The sequence below is a fragment of the Miscanthus floridulus genome, chromosome 9 (assembly GCF_019320115.1).
Source record: "Miscanthus floridulus cultivar M001 chromosome 9, ASM1932011v1, whole genome shotgun sequence".
Lineage (NCBI taxonomy): Eukaryota > Viridiplantae > Streptophyta > Magnoliopsida > Poales > Poaceae > Miscanthus > Miscanthus floridulus.
In genome coordinates this window covers 98286102-98311374 of record NC_089588.1, presented here as the reverse complement: position 1 = coordinate 98311374, position 25273 = coordinate 98286102, and the positions used below count along the sequence as shown (strand labels likewise).

At 42.9% G+C, this 25273-nt stretch overlaps 2 pseudogenes; both read left to right on the top strand.

The window, feature by feature from the left end:
- The first annotated feature begins 1434 nt into the window (after nt 1-1434).
- On the top strand, nt 1435-11572 carry LOC136480375 (sphinganine C4-monooxygenase 2-like; annotated as a pseudogene).
- Nucleotides 11573-15504: 3932 nt separating this feature from the next.
- Nucleotides 15505-19051, top strand: LOC136480373 (sphinganine C4-monooxygenase 1-like; annotated as a pseudogene).
- The last annotated feature ends 6222 nt before the right edge of the window (nt 19052-25273 follow it).

The window sequence follows — 25273 nt, the reverse complement described above, 5'->3', positions numbered from 1 at the left end:
TTTTACCCCCCGGGCGGTTTTTGACAGCGGTTTTACCACAGTAACAGCGGGTTTGCTACAGTAACTGTGGGTTTGCTACAGTATGGTGGCTTGAATTTTCTTTTCCATTTATTTTCGGTGAATTTTTGAAAAATCATAGAAAAATCTAATTTTATTGGACTCCACATGAGTAGATCTACACAGTGAATATATAATACGGTATGCTTTAGTACAAATTTTTTTTGTAGCTTTAGATTAATTAGAAAATCTAATTTTATTTGTAATTAATTAGAATTTATCTATAACTAAGTTATACATAGTCCAATGAGTGCGAAATTTTTACTATAGTTCAAGCATACAATAATTAGCGTACCATAAAAATTTCACCACAATTGGACCATAGAAGCTGCAGCTATGAATTATTCCAATTAATTACAGACAAAATTAGATTTTCCAATTAATCTAAGGCTACAGTAAAAATTTTGTACTAAAGCATACCGTATTATATATTTACTATGTAGATCTACTCAAGTGGAGATGTCTAGGTTTTAGGCAGCCGACGTCGCAACTTGCTCGAAACTTTCTCAATTTTTTACCAGGGCCTCCACATGTGATAAAAAGACACATCGATAAGTTTCGTGATTTTTGGACATCGTTTGGATTTTATATAATTTAAATAAACTTCCCCCGCGAGTACATCGTCATGTTACGACAACATGATGCGCGACATTTCATGCCACTTCCTGCATACGGCCTCGACATAGCCTAAATATCATGAATACTATTTTTTGAATGACGAAATTCCATTATTTCATGTACCTGCAGTTCAAATTTGGAATAGTCGAAAAAATTCAATGAAACGGAAAAAATTAAGGAAATATAGTTAAAAAACTCATAATTGTCCCAAATTTTGAAATATGGATATATTTACTGTAGCAAGTCCCCACAAAAAAATGGGGTCAAAAAAATAATAAAATAATAATAATTTATCGGGTGCCACCCAGGGCACCCGGCAAAGAAGCCTTTGCCGGGTGCCAGGTCATGGGGCACCCGGCAAAGAAATTTAAAAAAATAATAAAAAAATTCTTTGCCGGGTGCCTAACGGCGTGGCACCCGGCAAAGGCTGATGGGCGCTGGCCGCCGTCAAGCCGGCCACCTTTGCCGGCGGCCATATTTTGCTGAGTGGCCGGCACCCGGCAAAGACCAATTTTTGCCGACGGCTGGAATTTGCCGCGTGCCCGGCACCCGGCAAAGACTGGTTTGCCGGAGGCCTTTCTTTGCCGGGTGTCGCCAGGCCTGGCACCCGGCAAAGAATTCCTTTGCCGGGTGCCCGATAAAAAGCACCCGGCAAATTTTTTTGCTCCCGGCAAATCAGCCGTTTCCTGTTGTGTATCCGTCGAAGCATTGGCCATTTTCGTGCCCATCCTGGTGTACTGGGTGTACTCTGGCATGTACATGGCACTTGGCAAGTCCATGGACAAGTACAGGCTGCATTCGAGGAAGGAGGAGGACAGCAAGAACCTGGTGTCCAAGCTGCAAGTCGCTACGTGCGTGCTCCTGCAGCAGCTAGTGCAGGCGGCGATAGCTGCCGTACGTCACGTTCATGGTACGTACGACTCTTACTCTTACTCCCTCCGTAAAAAAAATTGTATAAATCTCATTTTCGTAGGAGTTAAACAATATCAAGTTTGACCAAATATGTAAAAAATTATATAATATTTATGATGCACAATAAGTATCATTAGGAAGACTAAGAATAGAATATGGTTTTATAATAAATATATTTCAAAATATAGATATTTATTATTTTTTATATCAATTTGGTTAAATTTGAGATTCTTTGACTTCTCAGGAAACGTGATTTACGTTCTTTTTGGGACGTAGGTAGTACATGTATGGTGCACCATCACACACATGGAGGTGCACACCGCCGTATCCGCACTACAATAAATGTGTGCCTTTTTGGCATTCCATTATGTCACAATATATGGAATTTTCGTCACAATTTTAGATTTGTGACATTCAGTTGACGAAAATCCAAACGTCAAAAAGCCACAGTCACAAATTTGTTATATGATGTTTGTATATTTCATGTCATAAGTGTATGACATTGGTTTTTGGTCACAAGCCCTTAGCCATACCATGTAGGCAGCTGACATAGCGTTGACATGGCAGGAGAGAAAAATGTCATAAAATTGAAATACGGCCTGTTAAAGCCCATGTGGTTGGCAGCCTTATAGCAGGCTAAAAGAAAAGGCAGCCCACCTGTTTTGTAGTTTTCAGCCCATTTAGCTTTTTAATATTTTTAGTTTCAGCCCATTTTAGTGGAGTGAGGTTTGGCCCATACTGTTTTTTGGCCCATTTTTTCTATCAGCCCATTTAGCTTTTTAGTATTCTTATTTTTAGCCCATTTGTTCGAGTACGATTTGGCCCACATGATTTTTTTGCCCATTTCCTACAGGCCCATTTAGCTTTTAGTCCAACAACAAAGCAATTTGTTTCCACGAGAACCCTTTTCAATCAGCATTGAACACTCCTCCGAGAAAGCAAAGTACTGTATTACTCTACCAATAAAATAGTGCTACAACATCATAGATACAATGACAAGCCAAATCCAAGTTCTGCTTTGTATCATTATTACATCCCCCTGGTCGAGTTTCTTCTGAACACTAGTAACTGATGGAGCATCCTCTGCATTAGGGCATGTACAACAGAGACATAGCTGTTGTCTGTATGTTTTTGAAATTTACAACGTAGATAGCTAAACAGACAGCTAGTACAATCCACAGACAGCTGTTGTCTATTTGGCTATCTACAAATCGTTTAATGCTTGGCATGCAACCATAATCAATCATGAATATCATTTCTATGTACCATTGTGTTGCTAATTGATGCAAAACAAATCCTTCAAAATAAATCATGTATTATACTCCTTCCATACTAAAAAGGAAAAAGTCTACTTAACCCCCCACCTTTTATACTTGGTCTACTTCACCCCCAACTATGAAACCGTCTGTTTTACCCCCTGAACTTTCCAAAACCATCTATTTTACCCCCCGGGCGGTTTTTGACAGCGGTTTTACCACAGTAACAGCGGGTTTGCTACAGTAACTGTGGGTTTGCTACAGTATGGTGGCTTGAATTTTCTTTTCCATTTATTTTCGGTGAATTTTTGAAAAATCATAGAAAAATCTAATTTTATTGGACTCCACATGAGTAGATCTACACAGTGAATATATAATACGGTATGCTTTAGTACAAATTTTTTTTGTAGCTTTAGATTAATTAGAAAATCTAATTTTATTTGTAATTAATTAGAATTTATCTATAACTAAGTTATACATAGTCCAATGAGTGCGAAATTTTTACTATAGTTCAAGCATACAATAATTAGCGTACCATAAAAATTTCACCACAATTGGACCATAGAAGCTGCAGCTATGAATTATTCCAATTAATTACAGACAAAATTAGATTTTCCAATTAATCTAAGGCTACAGTAAAAATTTTGTACTAAAGCATACCGTATTATATATTTACTATGTAGATCTACTCAAGTGGAGATGTCTAGGTTTTAGGCAGCCGACGTCGCAACTTGCTCGAAACTTTCTCAATTTTTTACCAGGGCCTCCACATGTGATAAAAAGACACATCGATAAGTTTCGTGATTTTTGGACATCGTTTGGATTTTATATAATTTAAATAAACTTCCCCCGCGAGTACATCGTCATGTTACGACAACATGATGCGCGACATTTCATGCCACTTCCTGCATACGGCCTCGACATAGCCTAAATATCATGAATACTATTTTTTGAATGACGAAATTCCATTATTTCATGTACCTGCAGTTCAAATTTGGAATAGTCGGAAAAATTCAATGAAACGGAAAAAATTAAGGAAATATAGTTAAAAAACTCATAATTGTCCCAAATTTTGAAATATGGATATATTTACTGTAGCAAGTCCCCACAAAAAAATGGGGTTAAAAAAATAAAAAAATAATAATAATTTGTCGGGTGCCACCCAGGGCACCCGGCAAAGAAGCCTTTGCCGGGTGCCAGGTCATGGGGCACCCGGCAAAGAAATTTAAAAAAATAATAAAAAAATTCTTTGCCGGGTGCCTAACGGCGTGGCACCCGGCAAAGGCTGATGGGCGCTGGCCGCCGTCAAGCCGGCCACCTTTGCCGGCGGCCATATTTTGCTGAGTGGCCGGCACCCGGCAAAGACCAATTTTTGCCGACGGCTGGAATTTGCCGAGTGCCCGGCACCCGGCAAAGACTGGTTTGCCGGAGGCCTTTCTTTGCCGGGTGTCGCCAGGCCTGGCACCCGGCAAAGAATTCCTTTGCCGGGTGCCCGATAAAAAGCACCCGACAAATTTTTTTGCTCCCAGCAAATCAGCCGTTTCTTGTTGTGTATCCGTCGAAGCATTGGCCATTTTCGTGCCCATCCTGGTGTACTGGGTGTACTCTGGCATGTACATGGCACTTGGCAAGTCCATGGACAAGTACAGGCTGCATTCGAGGAAGGAGGAGCACAGCAAGAACCTGGTGTCCAAGCTGCAAGTCGCTACGTGTGTGCTCCTGCAGCAGCTAGTGCAGGCGGCGATAGCTGCCGTACGTCACGTTCATGGTACGTACGACTCTTACTCTTACTCCCTCCGTAAAAAAAATTGTATAAATCTCATTTTCGTAGGAGTTAAACAATATCAAGTTTGACCAAATATGTAAAAAATTATATAATATTTATGATGCACAATAAGTATCATTAGGAAGACTAAGAATAGAATATGGTTTTATAATAAATATATTTCAAAATATAGATATTTATTATTTTTTATATCAATTTGGTTAAATTTGAGATTCTTTGACTTCTCAGGAAACGTGATTTACGTTCTTTTTGGGACGTAGGTAGTACATGTATGGTGCACCATCACACACATGGAGGTGCACACCGCCGTATCCGCACTACAATAAATGTGTGCCTTTTTGGCATTCCATTATGTCACAATATATGGAATTTTCGTCACAATTTTAGATTTGTGACATTCAGTTGACGAAAATCCAAACGTCAAAAAGCCACAGTCACAAATTTGTTATATGATGTTTGTATATTTCATGTCATAAGTGTATGACATTGGTTTTTGGTCACAAGCCCTTAGCCATACCATGTAGGCAGCTGACATAGCGTTGACATGGCAGGAGAGAAAAATGTCATAAAATTGAAATACGGCCTGTTAAAGCCCATGTGGTTGGCAGCCTTATAGCAGGCTAAAAGAAAAGGCAGCCCACCTGTTTTGTAGTTTTCAGCCCATTTAGCTTTTTAATATTTTTAGTTTCAGCCCATTTTAGTGGAGTGAGGTTTGGCCCATACTGTTTTTTTGGCCCATTTTTTCTATCAGCCCATTTAGCTTTTTAGTATTCTTATTTTTAGCCCATTTGTTCGAGTACGATTTGGCCCACATGATTTTTTTGCCCATTTCCTACAGGCCCATTTAGCTTTTAGTCCAACAGCAAAGCAATTTGTTTCCACGAGAACCCTTTTCAATCAGCATTGAACACTCCTCCGAGAAAGCAAAGTACTGTATTACTCTACCAATAAAATAGTGCTACAACATCATAGATACAATGACAAGCCAAATCCAAGTTCTGCTTTGTATCATTATTACATCCCCCTGGTCGAGTTTCTTCTGAACACTAGTAACTGATGGAGCATCCTCTGCATTAGGGCATGTACAACAGAGACATAGCTGTTGTCTGTATGTTTTTGAAATTTACAACGTAGATAGCTAAACAGACAGCTAGTACAACCCACAGACAGCTGTTGTCTATTTGGCTATCTACAAATCGTTTAATGCTTGGCATGCAACCATAATCAATCATGAATATCATTTCTATGTACCATTGTGTTGCTAATTGATGCAAAACAAATCCTTCAAAATAAATCATGTATTATACTCCTTCCATACTAAAAAGGAAAAAGTCTACTTAACCCCCCACCTTTTATACTTGGTCTACTTCACCCCCAACTATGAAACCGTCTGTTTTACCCCCTGAACTTTCCAAAACCATCTATTTTACCCCCCGGGCGGTTTTTGACAGCGGTTTTACCACAGTAACAGCGGGTTTGCTACAGTAACTGTGGGTTTGCTACAGTATGGTGGCTTGAATTTTCTTTTCCATTTATTTTCGGTGACTTTTTGAAAAATCATAGAAAAATCTAATTTTATTGGACTCCACATGAGTAGATCTACACAGTGAATATATAATACGGTATGCTTTAGTACAAATTTTTTTTTGTAGCTTTAGATTAATTAGAAAATCTAATTTTATTTGTAATTAATTAGAATTTATCTATAACTAAGTTATACATAGTCCAATGAGTGCGAAATTTTTACTATAGTTCAAGCATACAATAATTAGCGTACCATAAAAATTTCACCACAATTGGACCATAGAAGCTGCAGCTATGAATTATTCCAATTAATTACAGACAAAATTAGATTTTTCAATTAATCTAAGGCTACAGTAAAAATTTTGTACTAAAGCATACCGTATTATATATTTACTATGTAGATCTACTCAAGTGGAGATGTCTAGGTTTTAGGCAGCCGACGTCGCAACTTGCTCGAAACTTTCTCAATTTTTTACCAGGGCCTCCACATGTGATAAAAAGACACATCGATAAGTTTCGTGATTTTTGGACATCGTTTGGATTTTATATAATTTAAATAAACTTCCCCCGCGAGTACATCGTCATGTTACGACAACATGATGCGCGACATTTCATGCCACTTCCTGCATACGGCCTCGACATAGCCTAAATATCATGAATACTATTTTTTGAATGACGAAATTCCATTATTTCATGTACCTGCAGTTCAAATTTGGAATAGTCGGAAAAATTCAATGAAACGGAAAAAATTAAGGAAATATAGTTAAAAAACTCATAATTGTCCCAAATTTTGAAATATGGATATATTTACTGTAGCAAGTCCCCACAAAAAAATGGGGTCAAAAAAATAAAAAAATAATAATAATTTGTCGGGTGCCACCCAGGGCACCCGGCAAAGAAGCCTTTGCCGGGTGCCAGGTCATGGGGCACCCGGCAAAGAAATTTAAAAAAATAATAAAAAAATTCTTTGCCGAGTGCCTAACGGCGTGGCACCCGGCAAAGGCTGATGGGCGCTGGCCGCCGTCAAGCCGGCCACCTTTGCCGGCGGCCATATTTTGCTGAGTGGCCGGCACCCGGCAAAGACCAATTTTTGCCGACGGCTGGAATTTGCCGAGTGCCCGGTACCCGGCAAAGACTGGTTTGCCAGAGGCCTTTCTTTGCCGGGTGTCTCCAGGCCTGGCACCCGGCAAAGAATTCCTTTGCCGGGTGCCCGATAAAAAGCACCCGGCAAATTTTTTTGCTCCCGGCAAATCAGCCGTTTCCTGTTGTGTATCCGTCGAAGCATTGGCCATTTTCGTGCCCATCCTGGTGTACTGGGTGTACTCTGGCATGTACATGGCACTTGGCAAGTCCATGGACAAGTACAGGCTGCATTCGAGGAAGGAGGAGGACAGCAAGAACCTGGTGTCCAAGCTGCAAGTCGCTACGTGCGTGCTCCTGCAGCAGCTAGTGCAGGCGGCGATAGCTGCCGTACGTCACGTTCATGGTACGTACGACTCTTACTCTTACTCCCTCCGTAAAAAAAATTGTATAAATCTCATTTTCGTAGGAGTTAAACAATATCAAGTTTGACCAAATATGTAAAAAATTATATAATATTTATGATGCACAATAAGTATCATTAGGAAGACTAAGAATAGAATATGGTTTTATAATAAATATATTTCAAAATATAGATATTTATTATTTTTTATATCAATTTGGTTAAATTTGAGATTCTTTGACTTCTCAGGAAACGTGATTTACGTTCTTTTTGGGACGTAGGTAGTACATGTATGGTGCACCATCACACACATGGAGGTGCACACCGCCGTATCCGCACTACAATAAATGTGTGCCTTTTTGGCATTCCATTATGTCACAATATATGGAATTTTCGTCACAATTTTAGATTTGTGACATTCAGTTGACGAAAATCCAAACGTCAAAAAGCCACAGTCACAAATTTATTATATGATGTTTGTATATTTCATGTCATAAGTGTATGACATTGGTTTTTGGTCACAAGCCCTTAGCCATACCATGTAGGCAGCTGACATAGCGTTGACATGGCAGGAGAGAAAAATGTCATAAAATTGAAATACAGCCTGTTAAAGCCCATGTGGTTGGCAGCCTTATAGCAGGCTAAAAGAAAAGGCAGCCCACCTGTTTTGTAGTTTTCAGCCCATTTAGCTTTTTAATATTTTTAGTTTCAGCCCATTTTAGTGGAGTGAGGTTTGGCCCATACTGTTTTTTTGGCCCATTTTTTCTATCAGCCCATTTAGCTTTTTAGTATTCTTATTTTTAGCCCATTTGTTCGAGTACGATTTGGCCCACATGATTTTTTTGCCCATTTCCTACAGGCCCATTTAGCTTTTAGTCCAACAGCAAAGCAATTTGTTTCCACGAGAACCCTTTTCAATCAGCATTGAACACTCCTCCGAGAAAGCAAAGTACTGTATTACTCTACCAATAAAATAGTGCTACAACATCATAGATACAATGACAAGCCAAATCCAAGTTCTGCTTTGTATCATTATTACATCCCCCTGGTCGAGTTTCTTCTGAACACTAGTAACTGATGGAGCATCCTCTGCATTAGGGCATGTACAACAGAGACATAGCTGTTGTCTGTATGTTTTGAAATTTACAACGTAGATAGCTAAACAGACAGCTAGTACAACCCACAGACAGCTGTTGTCTATTTGGCTATCTACAAATCGTTTAATGCTTGGCATGCAACCATAATCAATCATGAATATCATTTCTATGTACCATTGTGTTGCTAATTGATGCAAAACAAATCCTTCAAAATAAATCATGTATTATACTCCTTCCATACTAAAAAGGAAAAAGTCTACTTAACCCCCCACCTTTTATACTTGGTCTACTTCACCCCCAACTTAGAAACCGTCTGTTTTACCCCCTGAACTTTCCAAAACCATCTATTTTACCCCCCGGGCGGTTTTTGACAGCGGTTTTACCACAGTAACAGCGGGTTTGCTACAGTAACTGTGTGTTTGCTACAGTATGGTGGCTTGAATTTTCTTTTCCATTTATTTTCGGTGAATTTTTGAAAAATCATAGAAAAATCTAATTTTATTGGACTCCACATGAGTAGATCTACACAGTGAATATATAATACGGTATGCTTTAGTACAAATTTTTTTTTGTAGCTTTAGATTAATTAGAAAATCTAATTTTGTTTGTAATTAATTAGAATTTATCTATAACTAAGTTATACATAGTCCAATGAGTGCGAAATTTTTACTATAGTTCAAGCATACAATAATTAGCGTACTATAAAAATTTCACCACAATTGGACCATAGAAGCTGCAGCTATGAATTATTCCAATTAATTACAGACAAAATTAGATTTTCCAATTAATCTAAGGCTACAGTAAAAATTTTGTACTAAAGCATACCGTATTATATATTTACTATGTAGATCTACTCAAGTGGAGATGTCTAGGTTTTAGGCAGCCGACGTCGCAACTTGCTCGAAACTTTCTCAATTTTTTACCAGGACCTCCACATGTGATAAAAAGACACATCGATAAGTTTCGTGATTTTTGGACATCGTTTGGATTTTATATAATTTAAATAAACTTCCCCCGCGAGTACATCGTCATGTTACGACAACATGATGCGCGACATTTCATGCCACTTCCTGCATACGGCCTCGACATAGCCTAAATATCATGAATACTATTTTTTGAATGACGAAATTCCATTATTTCATGTACCTGCAGTTCAAATTTGGAATAGTCGGAAAAATTCAATGAAACGGAAAAAAATTAAGGAAATATAGTTAAAAACTCATAATTATCCCAAATTTTGAAATATGGATATATTTACTGTAGCAAGTCCCCACAAAAAAATGGGGTCAAAAAAATAAAAAAAAAAATAATTTGTCGGGTGCCAGGTCATAGGGCACCCGGCAAAAAAATTTAAAAAAATAATAAAAAAATTCTTTGCCGGGTGCCTAACGGCGTGGCACCCGGCAAAGGCTGATGGCCGCTGGCCGCCGTCAAGCCGGCCACCTTTGCCGGCGGCCATATTTTGCCGACTGGCCGGCACCCGGCAAAGACCATTTTTTACCGACGGCTGGAATTTGCCGAGTGCCCGGCACCCGGCAAAGGCTGGTTTGCCGGAGGCCTTTCTTTGCCAGGTGTCGCCAGGCCTGGCACCCGGCAAAGAATTCCTTTGCCGGGTGCCTGATAAAAAGCACCCGGCAAATTTTTTTTGCTCCCGGCAAATCAGCCGTTTCCTGTTGTGTATCCGTCGAAGCATTGGCCATTTTCGTGCCCATCCTGGTGTACTGGGTGTACTCTGGCATGTACATGGCACTTGGCAAGTCCATGGACAAGTACAGGCTGCATTCGAGGAAGGAGGAGGACAGCAAGAACCTGGTGTCCAAGCTGCAAGTCGCTACGTGCTCCTGCAGCAGCTAGTGCAGGCGACGATAGCTGCCGTCACGTTCATGGTACGTACGTTAGACCACTCTTACGTACTCTTACTCCCTCCATAAAAAAAAAATTGTATAAATCTCATTTTCGTAGGAGTTAAACAATATCAAGTTTGACCAAATATTTAAAAAATTATATAATATTTATGATGCACAATAAGTATCATTAGGAAGACTAAGAATAGAATATGGTTTTATAATAAATATATTTCAAAATATAGATATTTATTATTTTTTATATTAATTTGGTTAAATTTGAGATTCTTTGACTTCTCAGGAAACATGATTTACATTCTTTTTGGGACGTAGGTAGTACATGTATGGTTGCGCAAGAAGGTAGCACATCTGAAGTTTTTGTATACAACACATGCAGCACACGGGAGATAGCAGCTTAACGGTGGCATACGATAATAAAGAAGCACAAGGCTCATAATCATATTGGTACCTGAGGGTGGCACGGCAGTTTGCAGTGGCCATGGTCGTGCTAGATGGGTGGTAGTATGCGTACGAGGCATATGTACATGCACCACAACAGGTTCCTGTACTGGCACATCAACTCGTGGCACCACCGCCTCGCCGTGCCCTACGCATTCGGCTCACAGTACAACCACCCCATTCAGGGCCTCCTTCTAGACACGCTCGGTGGGGCGCAGGCCTTCGTCGTGTCGGGCATGTCACCTCGTGCATCCATGTTCTTCTTCTCACTTTGCACCAACAAGGGTGTCGACGACCACTGGGTTCTATGGCTGCCAGGGAACGTGTTCCACCTGTGCTTCTGGAATAACATGGCATACCATGACGTGCACCACCAGCTGCACGGCAGCAGGTTCAATTTCTCACAGCCATTCTTTGTGACCTGGGATAAGGTCTTCGGGACTCATATGCCTTATGTGCTGGAGGAGAGACCAGGTGGCGGGCTCCAATCACGTCCCCTCATGACAAGGGCCTCCCACAATGGTGAAAAAAACTAGTGTGTGATACGCATCCTTATCAGCATTTTGTTTACCTTGACGTTCACAGTAGCTGTTTGCTTGTTTTACTCTATTTTGAACCACTTTGCACTTAATTGTTTACTGGTCCACAATTATTTAAATTGTACATTTACTCAATCTCAAGGTAGAGTGATAGGTCACTGTTGATAGATGGCACATACATATCTGTTGATAGTAGTTTTTGTTTTTCTACTGCTTGCAACCTTGCTATCAAGCCGGCTGTGTTTTAGGTTGTGTTTTTTATGAATGTGAACTTTTATTTTTCAGGTGGGAGGTAAGAGCTATAAGTAGACTGATGTATGCAACCAACGGTTGGATCAAATTGCTCTTGGCGATTTGCTTTGGTCATCCTAGCTAGAGATGAAAACTTTTCTAAGGACTTCCTAGAGATGATCATTTTGTAAAGAGTGCAAGCAAACCATATGAGATATGGCTGTGCCCAAACATCTTGAGTCTAGCCTATTAGTTGAACTTATTTCATCTTGGCTTGTTTGCCATGAATTGTGTGTCTAAGATGGCATATAACAAAATAATGATGGTCTAATATAAATTGTGAGCTTTGTTCTAGTTTATACGTGTTTCATGAGCGTGTATTGGTTTGACATGGTTAAGACTGAATGTATGGTTAACTTATAAACAAATGAAAATATATAGTTAATTTTTCATATGCCTAGCGATAGGTAGTTGGTCGCTATAAATATATATTGTCAGAGAGTGTGTCGTTTTAAGTTTATATAATAGGCGTCAGACCGTCAATCATTATATCTGTTACTTAGCGTCAGACGGTCAGTCGATCGTTAAAGATTTATAACGACGCCAGTAACAACGACGCATAGAAGGTTGGTACAGATATATAACAACCGACCGTATTTTGCTGAAACAGCTTATAACGACACACAGGGCGATGCTAAAGATGGGCTATGGTATGTCCGTCTCTCTGAGACATAAAAGAGGGTCATCCAACGTAGATGTTAGATTGTGCTAGCTAGCTACTAGTAGCTAGATTATGGGGTAAATAGCCGTCCAGCTCCATTGTTTACGTTAGGTGCTGGTCGAAAGCTTAAATAATCCTCGTTTCACTGTGTGTGTGGACCGTGGACGTCTCTTTCCCTTTTGATGCTAGCGGATTTGAGGCCCTTTACATGTGTCTGTCACGCAAAATGGAAAGAGCATTTGACTGAAAATTAAAATCTGAGTCAATTGTGTACATCACACATATTGTCATAAGTAATAAAACACTTGTCTATATCGTGTAGTCCGTAACATGGGGGTCGCTAAAAATACCAAAATAGCGTCGGATGGTAGGACGTTTGAGATTAGTAATTAACATTGGGTCGGTCGGATGGTCAGACGTTAAAGATTAATAACATTCGGTCGGTCGTTATATCTTGTTTTCTTGGTAGGCTGTCGTTATTCGTCACTTGAAGCTGGAATATTTTTCATCTCTAGAATCTGGAACAATTTTTTGGCCAACCTAGAAGCAGGAACAATGTTTTTTCTTAACTGTTGTTCCGCTCAATAAATGGTTATGAACAAAATATCCAAAATATTATTTGAATAACTTCCAACTATATGTTGTAATAAATGAAACAGTTTCTTTTAAAATAATTCTTTTGTGTATTGGACAAATGATGGTTGTGGTCACAAATCTTAAGTTTGTACTATAGATCCAAAGTGAACTCAACTGTAAGCAAGAATCATTTGTAAAGTATACTTCATATTAATTTGGCAAAAATATTCAATATAGAATTATCTTATTAATATTTATTTATTCCTTGTGTTAAAAAAATGTAAGGTGTGTCTTAGTTTGTTTCCATGTCAAACTTTGACCAAGGGCTCAAAGCTACAAAAAATTATGGTAGAAAATGGACAAAAGATAAGTATGTATTCATTGTTTCAAGTAGATACGTAGGATTTGTCATCCAGATATTTCCGGATGTTGTTGATTCTTGATTGATGAGCAAGGTCCTGGACATCAGTACAAGACTTTGGTCCCTTGATTTGTGGGAGCATGATCGTGAGAAGCCTTCTAATATATGGTTTTCGAGACACCCGAAGAAAAGCCCGGCAGTGGAAGCTGCCTCCGTGATGATGGTACAATCTTGTGGCAAGTGTAGTCTTGCCAACACCTGCAACTCCAAAGGTTGGTACCAGCTTGAGGTTTGGCTCCTTGTCAAGTAGATCCAGCAGATTGACGACTGTATCCATGGGCTCCTCGAGACCTATATGCATGCTCTGTATGGAGATTTGGTTTCACAGGCTGCTCTCTATGGCGTCTATCTCTTGGTTGCTGAAGACGAGATCTCTTGTCAAGATCTTGCTTGTTTGCTGATAATTAATTAATATTCATCCGATAAGCTGTGTGTAATGATAACGATAGCATCCCTGGAGTTCTCCGACGCAGCATTGGACATTTTCATCGTGCCTAGCTTTGTGTGTACTCTGGCATGTACATGGCTGGCACTTGTCCAGTCCGTGGACAACTACAGGCTGCAATTGAGGAAGATGGAAGGAGGGGACAACAGCAACAACCTGGTGTGATCAGCGCTGAGGTTCGATGCGTGTGCACTAGCGAGCTGTATTTAAACAAGTGTCTGGTGTTTGTTGCCACCATGCATGCAGTAGATGCAAAAGCTGTGTGTTTCTTTTAATAATAATGGAACAAAGTTCTAGCCTCTAGCATCCGTGGATGGTACACAGCCGAAAGTCATCAGAATACAAAAAGCCATAAGGCTTGCAAACTTCGGCTCAGCTAGTGAGCACAGAAAAAAGGAAACTAGACCGTGATGCGAAGTCCATTCAAACTTCGCGTAAACTTCTAATATTAAGGTCTCCGATCTTATGCAGCCTGTATTGAACAATGGTCGCTCCTCTTCTCTATGCAGCATGCACCACTGTCGGATCCAAAATGTCACCCTGAAAATTACATGTATGACATTGTTAGATCTAGCGTTGTTAAACACCATATCATTTTTATTCAACTATAGCGCCCAACAAAGTGTGGCTACTCCTAGAAAAATTTGGTTTTTCTTTTAGGACGTAGTCCATGAAGCCAAGAACCAAACAATTTAGCAAACCAAGTGGGTGGGTGAATTCCAAAAGTGAGACGCACAGTATTTCAAACAAAGCTAGCAAAGTGGCAGTCAAAGAACAAATGTTGGGTGGTTTCAACTGAACAACATAGACAACACTTGACACTTCCTTGCCAATTTCTCTTCACAAAATTATCTTTCGTATGTGTTTCCCCTTTTTTAGATACCATAAGAAAATCTTAATTTTCAGTGGTATCTTTAGCTTCCAGATAGGGGAGAACGTCCTACCAGATCGAAGTCTTATACATAGACTGGACTGTGAACTAGCCGTCCTTACTAAGATTCCATCGGAATTTATCTTTCTGATTAGAGAGATGAACTTGTACAACTTTTGACACTAGGTCAAACCAAGTTCTCCGATTTTCATTAACCAATCTCTGCCTAAAAGACAGATTAAGTGGTGTTGTCCCTAGGACATTTGCCACCGTATCATCTTTCCTCCGCACAATTCTATATAAATTAGGGTAAACCTCTCTAAAAGGTTTGTGCCCTAACCACACATCCTCCCCATTCTGCACCTTAAAAGTGCCACAAGCTAGAAAATCCGCCTTGGCTTTCATAAGGCCTGCCCAGAAATGAGAATCCCCAAGCCGATGTTGCACTTGAGTAAGAGATTTGTTAGACAGGTATTTCCTTCTTAGAAAGTTCTGCCAAACCCCATGCTCATTGATCAGTTGAAATAGCCACTTACTCAAAAGACATCTATTTTGTGTTTCTCGATTTAGTAACGATGACGATCGCCTCCATGGAGTTCTCCGACGAAGAATTGGCCATTTTCAATTCGTGCCTAGCTTGGTGTACTGGGTGTACTCAGCTGGCATGTACATGGCACTTGTCCAGTCCATGGACAACTACAGGCTGCATGTGAGGAAGGAGGACGCGACAGCAACAACCTGGTGTGATCAGCGCTAACGTTCGATGCGTGTGCCCTAGCGAGCTGTATTTAAACAAGTGTGTCTGGTGTTCGTTGCCATCATGCATGTAGTAGATGCAAAAGCTGTGTGTAGCTAGCTAGCTGACAATTGTAGCAACGACGAGAACGCGACCGCGTCCTTGGAGTTCTTCTCTGACGAAGCATTGGCCATTTTCATGCCCATCCTGGTGTACTGGCCGGTGTACTCTGGCATGTACATGGTACTTGGCAAGTCCGTGGACAAGTACAGGCTGCATTCGAGGAAAGGTGTCCAAGCGGGAAGTCGGTAAGTGCGTGCTCCTGCAGCAGCTGGTGCAGGCGGCCGTCGCTACAGTCACGTTCACGGTACATACATCAGACCACTCCTTACTCCTAGTGTCCTACATGTATGCATGGTGGCGCAAGACCCTGCCAAGGTAGCATCCAGGGGCGGATCTACAGTAAAGCGTCGGGGTCCGCCGACCCCGATGACTTCCTTAGAGCCTGTGATACCCATGTAGTCTCACCGTGATGGACCCCAGTGAAATCAAATGTTGACCCCGGCAACTGTGCAGCCCAGTCCAAGGAAATATGCATTCGTACAGAGCAAACAGTAGGCAGCAGGCCACAAAAGCCGACTTCGTGGATGAAGCGGCCAATAAACAACACAAGCTAACTAGCTAAGAAGCCCAAAAATCACCTGCTGGCTGCTTGCTGTGGATCACTCTTCCTATAGAATCACCGTAGACCGGCCTGAGTAGGTCTTTCCGATTTGGCGATTCAACTTATCGACTCATCGTCTTCTTCCTTTGCGCTCGCCCCCTGCCCCTCACAGCGGCGCTGCAGCCTGCAACTGCAAGTCTGCAAGCATCGCCGGCTCGCCACATCTTGCCGTTGCCGCCTTGCTGGTGACTGGGCGCCGGCATGACGTACACGTACTGATGTTCAAGCCTGTTGCCTCTAATCCTCTTGGCTGATTGGACTATTGGAGCAATATCAAACATGTCAGGTGAGGAAATTAATTTTATTTTATCATATACGCACGGTAGCTTACTGTTATTCAGTATCTACTTTAGTGTTTAATTGTGTTCACTAATTTGATAGCTAGGCAACCAAAGAACATTAGAACGATTCTTGAAAAGAAAAAATCCCCCTAGTGATGGTCAGAATCCTGATGGAGGTGCTTCAAGAGGAGATGGCGATGAGAATCCTGATGCTGGCACTTCAAGAAGATATGGAAGTGTAGCTGCAACAAACACCAATCATACTCTTCGTTCTTCGCGAGTCGCACGGTGGGAGGTAAATTTTGACGAGCTTCCATATGATCCAGCAGATAGAAGGAGAATTTCATATTACATAGGATAAAATCTACAAGATGAGATAAGACGCAAGTATCTGATTAGAGGTCCTTTTAGACCACCACCTGGTTTTAGGTATCCAGAAAAGATTATAGCAGGTCATCCACGTCGATTTCACCCTGAATGGTTCACAGAATATGATTGGCTAGAGCACAATGAAAAGGTGGATAAATGTTTTTGTTTATATTGCTACTTATTTAGAGATTCTAATGAGGGCCAAGGTGGGAATGATGCATTTGTGAAAAATGGTTGGGAAGGACAGGCTTCGAGATCATGTAGGCACTTGACCTAATAGTTTTCATAATACAGCACTTAAAAGATGCAACAATTTCTTGATGCGATCCCAAATGACAATGTCATAGTTCGTTTTCAGAATATGGATGACCGTACCGTAGAGTGAAATTATAAGGGGTAACCACTATTGTAAAGAGTTTTTTTGTCTTATTATAACATTACTACTTTCGCTCCTCTATATGAATCCTTAATTTTTGCAGTATGTCATCATTATAAATAATTATGCCTATGTTTTGCACGTATCGTAGTGTTAAATTACTATAAATTTCTATCATGAGTCAGTGCCGACCCCGATCCCATTTTTTTCTAGATTCGCCACTGGTAGCATCCACTAGTACACAATTGTTTTTTTTGCTGATGGTTGCTATTTTTTTATTGGTGGTTCATAATATGTAGGCACCACTAGAAATGAAATTGTGGGTCCAGGCCATGAACCGTCGGTGTAAGATATTGGAGGTGGCCTTAAGAAAACAGCCAGTACAAACGCATTTATACTGACGGTTTTCTTAATCTAGTCCTACTACAAATAATTTGAAATTAATTTTTTGAGTTTCTCAGTGATCCTGGATGGAGAAATAGTCTGAACAAAAGTTGTAGGATTCGAAAAGATCTACACTTTTATAGTTGACAACTTTTTCATTTAAAATTATTTAAGGTGCATAAATTATGTTTTAAGATCAACGAGCTTAAAATTTATATTTTTGGAATTTCTCAAATGACCTCAGATGGGAAAACGATCAAAAGCAAAGTTGTAGATCTCGGAGAGAACATTGTAGTTGAAACATTTTCATTCGAATCCGTTTAGAGCTTTAAATCTCCATTCAAAATTTGACGGAGTGAACACTAAGGGAATATTTCTGTTGTTTAGTAACAAGTGACTTTAGAGTGGTAAGGGGTGTAACGCGCAAGGCTTGAGGTGCAAAGTTCGATTCCTGGGGTTCGCGAAAATGAAAGAAAATGCTTAGAACTGTGTGTTGCTGCCTCGTGCGAGCCTCCTCTTATAAATTTTTTTTTGGTATTTTTAGCCGATTTGCAATTTTAGAAAATCATTTACAGTGGCGGTTTTCTTGTAGTGATGGTTCTCTATAAGACGCCTATGAAGTTCGCGATTTTTACTGGCCTTTCACACTGGCGGTTGGTAAAATGCTAGTGAAAATAGGGTTAGAACCGCTAGTACTAATGTTGTGTGTACTAGTAATCTGAGGTTTTTCTACACAACACATGCAGCTCACAGGAGACAACAGCAGCTCAATGGTGGCATACCATATTACAGAAGCACAAGGCACGACGTCGTACTTGTTCCTGACGGTGGGACGACAGTTCACGGTGGCCATGGTCGTGCTAGATGGGTGGCTGTATGCGTGGCACAGGTACATGCACAAGAACAGGTTCCTGTACCGGCACATGCACTCGTGGCACCACATTGTCGTCGTGCCCTACGCGATCGGCTCACAATACAACCACCCCGTTGAGGGCCTCCTGCTCGACACGCTCGGCGGAGCGCTGGCCGTTGTCATCTCGGGCATGTCGCCTCGTGCATTCATCATCTTCTTCTCGCTTGGGACTATCAAGGGTGTGGAAGACCACTGCGGTCGGTGGCTGCCAGGCAACATCTTCCACCTGTGCTTCTGGAATAAACACAGCATACCACGATGTGCACCACCAGCTGCGTGGCAACAAGTTCAATTTTTCGCTGCCATTCTTTGTGACGTGGGACAAGGTCTTTGGTACCCATATGTCTTAAGTGCTGGAGGAGAGGCCAGGTGGCGGGCTCCAAGCAAGTCCCTCAGAGCAAAGGCCACCCACAATGGTGAAAATATAGTGTGTGATTGTGATACGAGACCACCTGCCACTACTGCAGACGGGCTCTTTGCCGAGTGCTTAGGGCACTCGACAAAGCCCCTATTGCACTCGGCAAAGGCTTTGCCGAGAGCCGCACTCGGCAAAGAGCAGTAGGCAAAGAACCCGTCAGCAAAGGTTTCTTTGCCGAGTGCCACATATCGGGCACTCGGTAAAGCCTTTGCCGAGTGTCATGTCAACACTCGGCAAAAAAAATCCAACGTCAACTCTGACGGCCTCTTTACCGAGTGCCACCTCAGCGGCACTCGGCAAAGAATTTTTTCTTTTTTTTTGAAAATTCTTTGCCGAGTGCCATACTCTTGCACTCGGCAAAGAAATTTTTTCTTTTTTTAAAAAAAAATCTTTGCCGAGTGCCATGGCTCTGGCACTCGGCAAAGCTGGGTAATTGGGTCTCTGCTTCCCAGCTTTGCCGCACGGCACTCAGCAAAGCCCTCTTTGCCGAGTGTGGCACTCGGCAAAGAGGGAAAAATGCTATTTTTTGGTTTTTTGCTTTCCATCAGCACAAACAAAGAAATCACATATATATCAACACACAGCATAGGATATATCACATACACATCCATATTCCATCACATATACATCCATAACCCATCACATACACATCCACCATCCATAATACATCACATACAAATCCATTGTCCATAATCCATCACATACATTCGCATCATCCATGACAATATCCATCACAATATATATATGTCTCTAGTAGTAGTCCAACATAAGGCTAAGTCTAACACAAGTCCATGCAACATGAAAAGAAACAAATAAACGGTACCTACTGCCAGCCTCCCCACCCGGAGTGTGAACTGCCACCTTGAGGAGGGCCAGTTGTCCACCCGGCCTATGGAGAAGGACCACCTTGAGGAGTCGGGTTCGAACCCGCCGACTGTGGCTGCACAAAGGAGAAGTGAATTCATGAGTATCTATAGGAGGGCCGCACAAGCTAAAGGAATAAACAACCATATATACTCACCGGAGTCCCTACAGGAGGAGGAGGAGCCACAACTGGAGCGAGCAGCGACTAGGGCACGACCACACCTGGCAAGGCCTGAAGGCTCGCCATGAAGCTGAACATGTCCTACAGCCTCTACGCCTCGGCCACCCTCTGGGCTTGTACAGCCTCCATCTCCAGCTGATGGGCCTCCGCCTGGGCCGCCTGCTGGGCCTCCAACCTCCGCAAGTTGTCCTGCAACATTCCACCCGCAATGTTTAAACAATGCAAATGCAAGGTAGATGTGTAAAAGCAATGAACGACGAATAAAACAGTACTAACCTAGAGTTCCGCCATCTGCTGCTGTGAGCTCTGCTGCCGAGACCGTATGGGGAGGGAGGAGCTCGTGCTCTTTGCTCGAATCTCGGCGAGGTTGGGAACAGAGGCGGAGTCGACTGTGCTGTCCGCCATCCAGTACTAGCCGTGCTGCTTCCCTCCTCCCATTCTCATCAGGAGGTCTGTGTCCAGGGGCTGGGTGGCTAGATCGAAGTCCTCCCCATGGCACTCGCAGGCTGCCGAGGTGTACTCGCTAAGCTTGCTGTGGACGCTCGCGTTGGTGTACGCCTCGGGCCCGTCCGCCGGGTTGTAGGTGACTTCCGGGGCTGTCACCTTGCCCTTGTGTGCCAGGGCGTACGCCATGAACTCGTTGCATTCCTGGCCTTGGTGCACCTGGGACTACGAGGAAAACACAAAGATGATTACAAGTAGTGAGAATTGAGTGTTAGAATAAATAAATAAAGATGAAAACACAAAGAAGATTACCCATGTCTAGGCGTACGCACTGAGGCTCTGGTTGCCTTGGTGGTGTGGTGCCCCACCCATCTGTAGGCGGCAGTCCTGACTGATGTTGTGCTTCTCCGCCCACTCCTCCGAGAGCCACTTGTCCACAATGGCCTCCAAGCAGAGGCGGTGCCTGGCGCACCAATCAGGACATTGCTGCATGCCATCAAGTTATTGATATGTCAGGAGATGAAATGAAGCCTACCTATTCTTCATGGAAGGAGTCAGTATTAATGTTTCATACTTACCGAGAGGTACTGCTCCTTGGTGAGCGTCCTGGTTCTGGCATCGGCCTTCCTCACCACCTGACCAAGGACGTCGGCGCTATAGTTGATGATGCACTGGAGCCACATCTCGTGGTACAGGTCCGAGAGTCGGGACCTACAGACCTTGTCCTGCACTCGCGCCGCCCGGTCCTCAAACCCTTCGTCGCACCTGAAGAAGTCCTGCATACAGACATCATGTATCGTTTTATTATTTCAAGAACGACCAATGAATGCGTAGTATTGACCAATTTAGTGAGATGAAGACTCACCCAGAACTCAGCCTTGATCCGCACCGCAACGGTGCCGAACTCGCTGTCCTCGGCGGCGTAGAAGTGGTCCCACGTCCAGGGCGGTGAAGTCACCGAGGTGTAGGTGACCATGCCAGGGTAGTGCTGCCGAATCAGAAGGCCCAGGGTGCCATTGATGTGCCGGCCCATTCCGGACACAACTTCCCAGTTGCTGCAAGAGTCATTAAGAAGAATTGTTAGTCTCCAGTTCGATTTTCAACATGTCATATGAAATAGTAGTGAAATAATACTTACTTGTCGCCGTTGGGTCGAATCACCGGACGGCGGTGAAGTGGGATCGGCTGCGCCGGGAGCTACGAGGGCCCGCGCAAGTAGACTCCCGACGAGGTAGAGCCAGAGGCAGTGCAAGTGGAACCCCTTGCTGTCGCTATCGCCGCCTCCCCGTGGTCCGACGAGTCAAAGGAAGTGCCACCCCCTCCTATGTGCAGGCCCACCGCCTGGTCGTCCTCGTCCACCGACGGGGTGGCTGTCGGCTGCACCCTCGTCCTCCTCGTCGGCGGCTCCAGCAAGGGGTCCTCCTCAGCATGGGGTGGTGAGCGCTCCCTCATGTAGAGGGAGTTGACCCCCCGACGGGCCTGCCTTCCGCTCGGCATTTTGTCGAGTGCCTACAATTTCAAAGAGTAAACCAATTAGCATAGTTAAATTACAAGTACTTATAAAGAGATGCAAAATGAACGAAACATAGTTGCAATAATAATAATAATAATAATAATAATAATAATAATAATAATAATAATAATAATAATATAGTATTACATGAATTAGAAATATTCTTCGTGATCGGCAGCGGCTGGATCATAGGTGTCATCATCACTATCAATATTGTCGAGTAAATCGGGCTCATCTCCATCGTTGTCATCATTGTCATCGCCTAACTGTAATCGCTCAAGCATTTGTAAGTCCTTATCATTTTGCACCTCTTCTCCGTCGTCCTCATCTCCATCGTCCTGATCAATGTCATTGTCTACTTCCATGCCCATTAGTGAAAACATGTCTATGTCAAACCACCCTTCTAGCCCCTCTAGTTGATAGAACTCTCGTGTGTTTGGGTAAAAGTTGTAATCATCATCGTTTGGGACAGGCAGTTTACCGTGCGGCGATACCAACTGCACAAGGTACCAACCGATAAGATTGGGGTCTTTTTGGCACGCCCATGGGAGATAATAAACTTGCGTGGCCTGTTGAGCCACAATATAGACATCCTCTCCTTGATAGATAGAATCCTATTGAATTTCGACTTGTCCAATCTCAGGGGCTGTTCTCGTGACCTTAGGATCGAACCAATGGCATTTGAATACGACTTGATTAGGAGCTTTGCGACACTCAAAATTGAGCTCGTATATTTCTTCTACTATGTCGTAGTAGTCACGCTCATCGGTGCCGGGCGTACGAACTCTGGTATTCGTGGTTTTCCGATTGGGCCGACTCCGCTCGTATTTTCTTGTGTGAAAGCGATAGCCATTCACATCATAAACGGTGAATGACTTGACCCTGTAGGCGAAGCCTTTGGCGAGCCCTTTCAACTCAGCATCCATTTCCGCATCCTTGTGGGCCTGCAAGGTGAGGCCGGATATATCGTTACATTACTCGCTCGTAGGAGCAAAGTGGGATGTCAAAGATTGAACGAGGTAAATTGGATGGTACCTTCGTATCGAACCAGGATATGAAATCGGGCACACCATCTTTGAGAAGACTATCTTCTTCTTGAGGGGAAGGAGCCCTATTCCCTCTCCAGTATTTATTCAGAAATTCCCTGAAAAAACAAGAGATAAGGGGGTTCGATAGATGGAGGATAGTGACAAGGGCATATGTAACAAGCTCATTGAGAACTTACTGCACATAAGGCTTCACTTCGTCAAGGTTCAACAACACATACAGCATGATAGTGCGCCACTCATCATGCCGCAAGGTCTTGGTGCCCGATGCGCTTGCCTTTCCGAGTTTCCCTTTGAAAAGGCTGAGGTTCGATGAACTCTCGTCCGCGTTGTAACGAGGGGGATGATTGTGCACGCTGGGAAGGCCATCCTTATAGTATGATATTGTGAAGTTTGACACCTCCTCCAGAATGAATGCCTCTGCCACAAAAGCCTCAATTTTGGCTTTATTTCTACACTTTTTCCAAAGAATCTTTAGACATCTCTCAATTGTATAGCACCAACGGGCCTGCACGCCCCCCCCCCATTCGTGCCTCGTACGGTAGGTGCAAAATCAGATGCTGCATCGCCAGGAAAAAGCTAGGTGGGAAGATCTTCTCCAACTTGCAGAGCAACACAGGTGCCACTTTCTCCAAGTCATCAATCACGTCCCGAGATAACTCCTTGGCACAAAGCTAGAGGAAGAAATAGCTCAACTCTGCCAGCACGCGCCACACATGCTCAGGGACGTATCCCCGGGTCATTGCAGGAAGGAGCCGCTCAATCCATATGTGGTAGTCATGACTCTTCATCCCTAAGACTCGCATAGTGGACAAGTTCACTCCCCTACTCAAATTTGCCGCATGCCCATCAGGGAACATTAACATCTGGATCCACTACAGTACTTCCTTCCTTTGGTCCTTTTTCAAGACGAAATCGACCGGAGTCCTTCTCCATTTCTTGCCGGGCGCGGGAGGCTTCATCACTTGCTTTGGCCTATCGCACATCGTTGCCAGGTCCAGTCTAGCCTTAACGTTGTCCTTTGACTTATCAGGAATGTCCATGAGTGTTGCAAAAAGCGCCTCGATGATATTCTTTTCTGTGTGCATTACATCAATGTTGTGTGGAAGAAGGAGGTCATTGAAATAGGGGAGCCTAGTCAAGCCCGATTTATGAGTCCACTGGTGTTCCTCACCATATCCAATAAAACCACCTTTCTCTTTATCATCTTTGAGAGCCTCTATCTCAGCATGGACCTCGGCACCGGTCATCATCTGAGGTGCAGGGTCGGTGACTTGAACCCCTTTTCCTGAAGTTCTTGATGTCTCGTCTGAATGGATGGTCAAAAGGGAGGAATTGACGATGTTGGTCAAACGAAAAAAACTTGCCACCCCTCTTCAGCCAAGTGAACCTCATAGCTGTCTTGCATATTGAGCATGGGAACTTCCCGTGAACACACCACGCGCAGAATATGCCATACGCCAGGAAGTCATGCAGGGAGTAGTGGTACCACACATGCATTGTGAAGTTCTTCTTTGTAGCTCGGTCGTATGTCAGTACCACCTTTTCCTAAGCAAGGATCAATTCATCAATGAGAGGCTCCATGAACAAACCCATCTTGTTCCCCGGGTGTCCAAGAATTATCAGTGACAAGAATACATTCTTGGGTTGAAACATGACGCCGGGGGAGATTGAGGGGGATCACGAACATGGGCCAACAAGTGTACGGGGCCACCAGCAATCCATAGGGGTTGAACCCATCTGTTGCCAGCGCTACACGTACATTCTGAGCCTCCTCAGCTTTACCATGATGTATGCCATCGAAATGGGTCCATGCATCGCCATCCGATGGGTGTACCATCTTGTCAGCATTGTATCTTTTGCCATGTTTGTGTCATGTCATTTGTTTCGTGGACTCCTCTATCATGTACAGCCATTGGATCCTCGGTATGACAGGAAGGTACCGTAGGACCTTCGCGGGGATACCAAGCTATTCCTTCTTGCCATCACTAGTGTCGACCTCTAGATACCTAGAGGATTTGCACTTTGGACAGTGCGTTGCTTTCTCGTGATCTTTCCTAAATAGGACACAACCATTCGGACAAGCATGGATGTGCTCATACGGCATCTTAAGGGCACGAAGAAGTTTCTGTGACTCGTACAAGTTCTTCGGCAGAATGTGACCCTCCGGAAGCAGGGATCCAA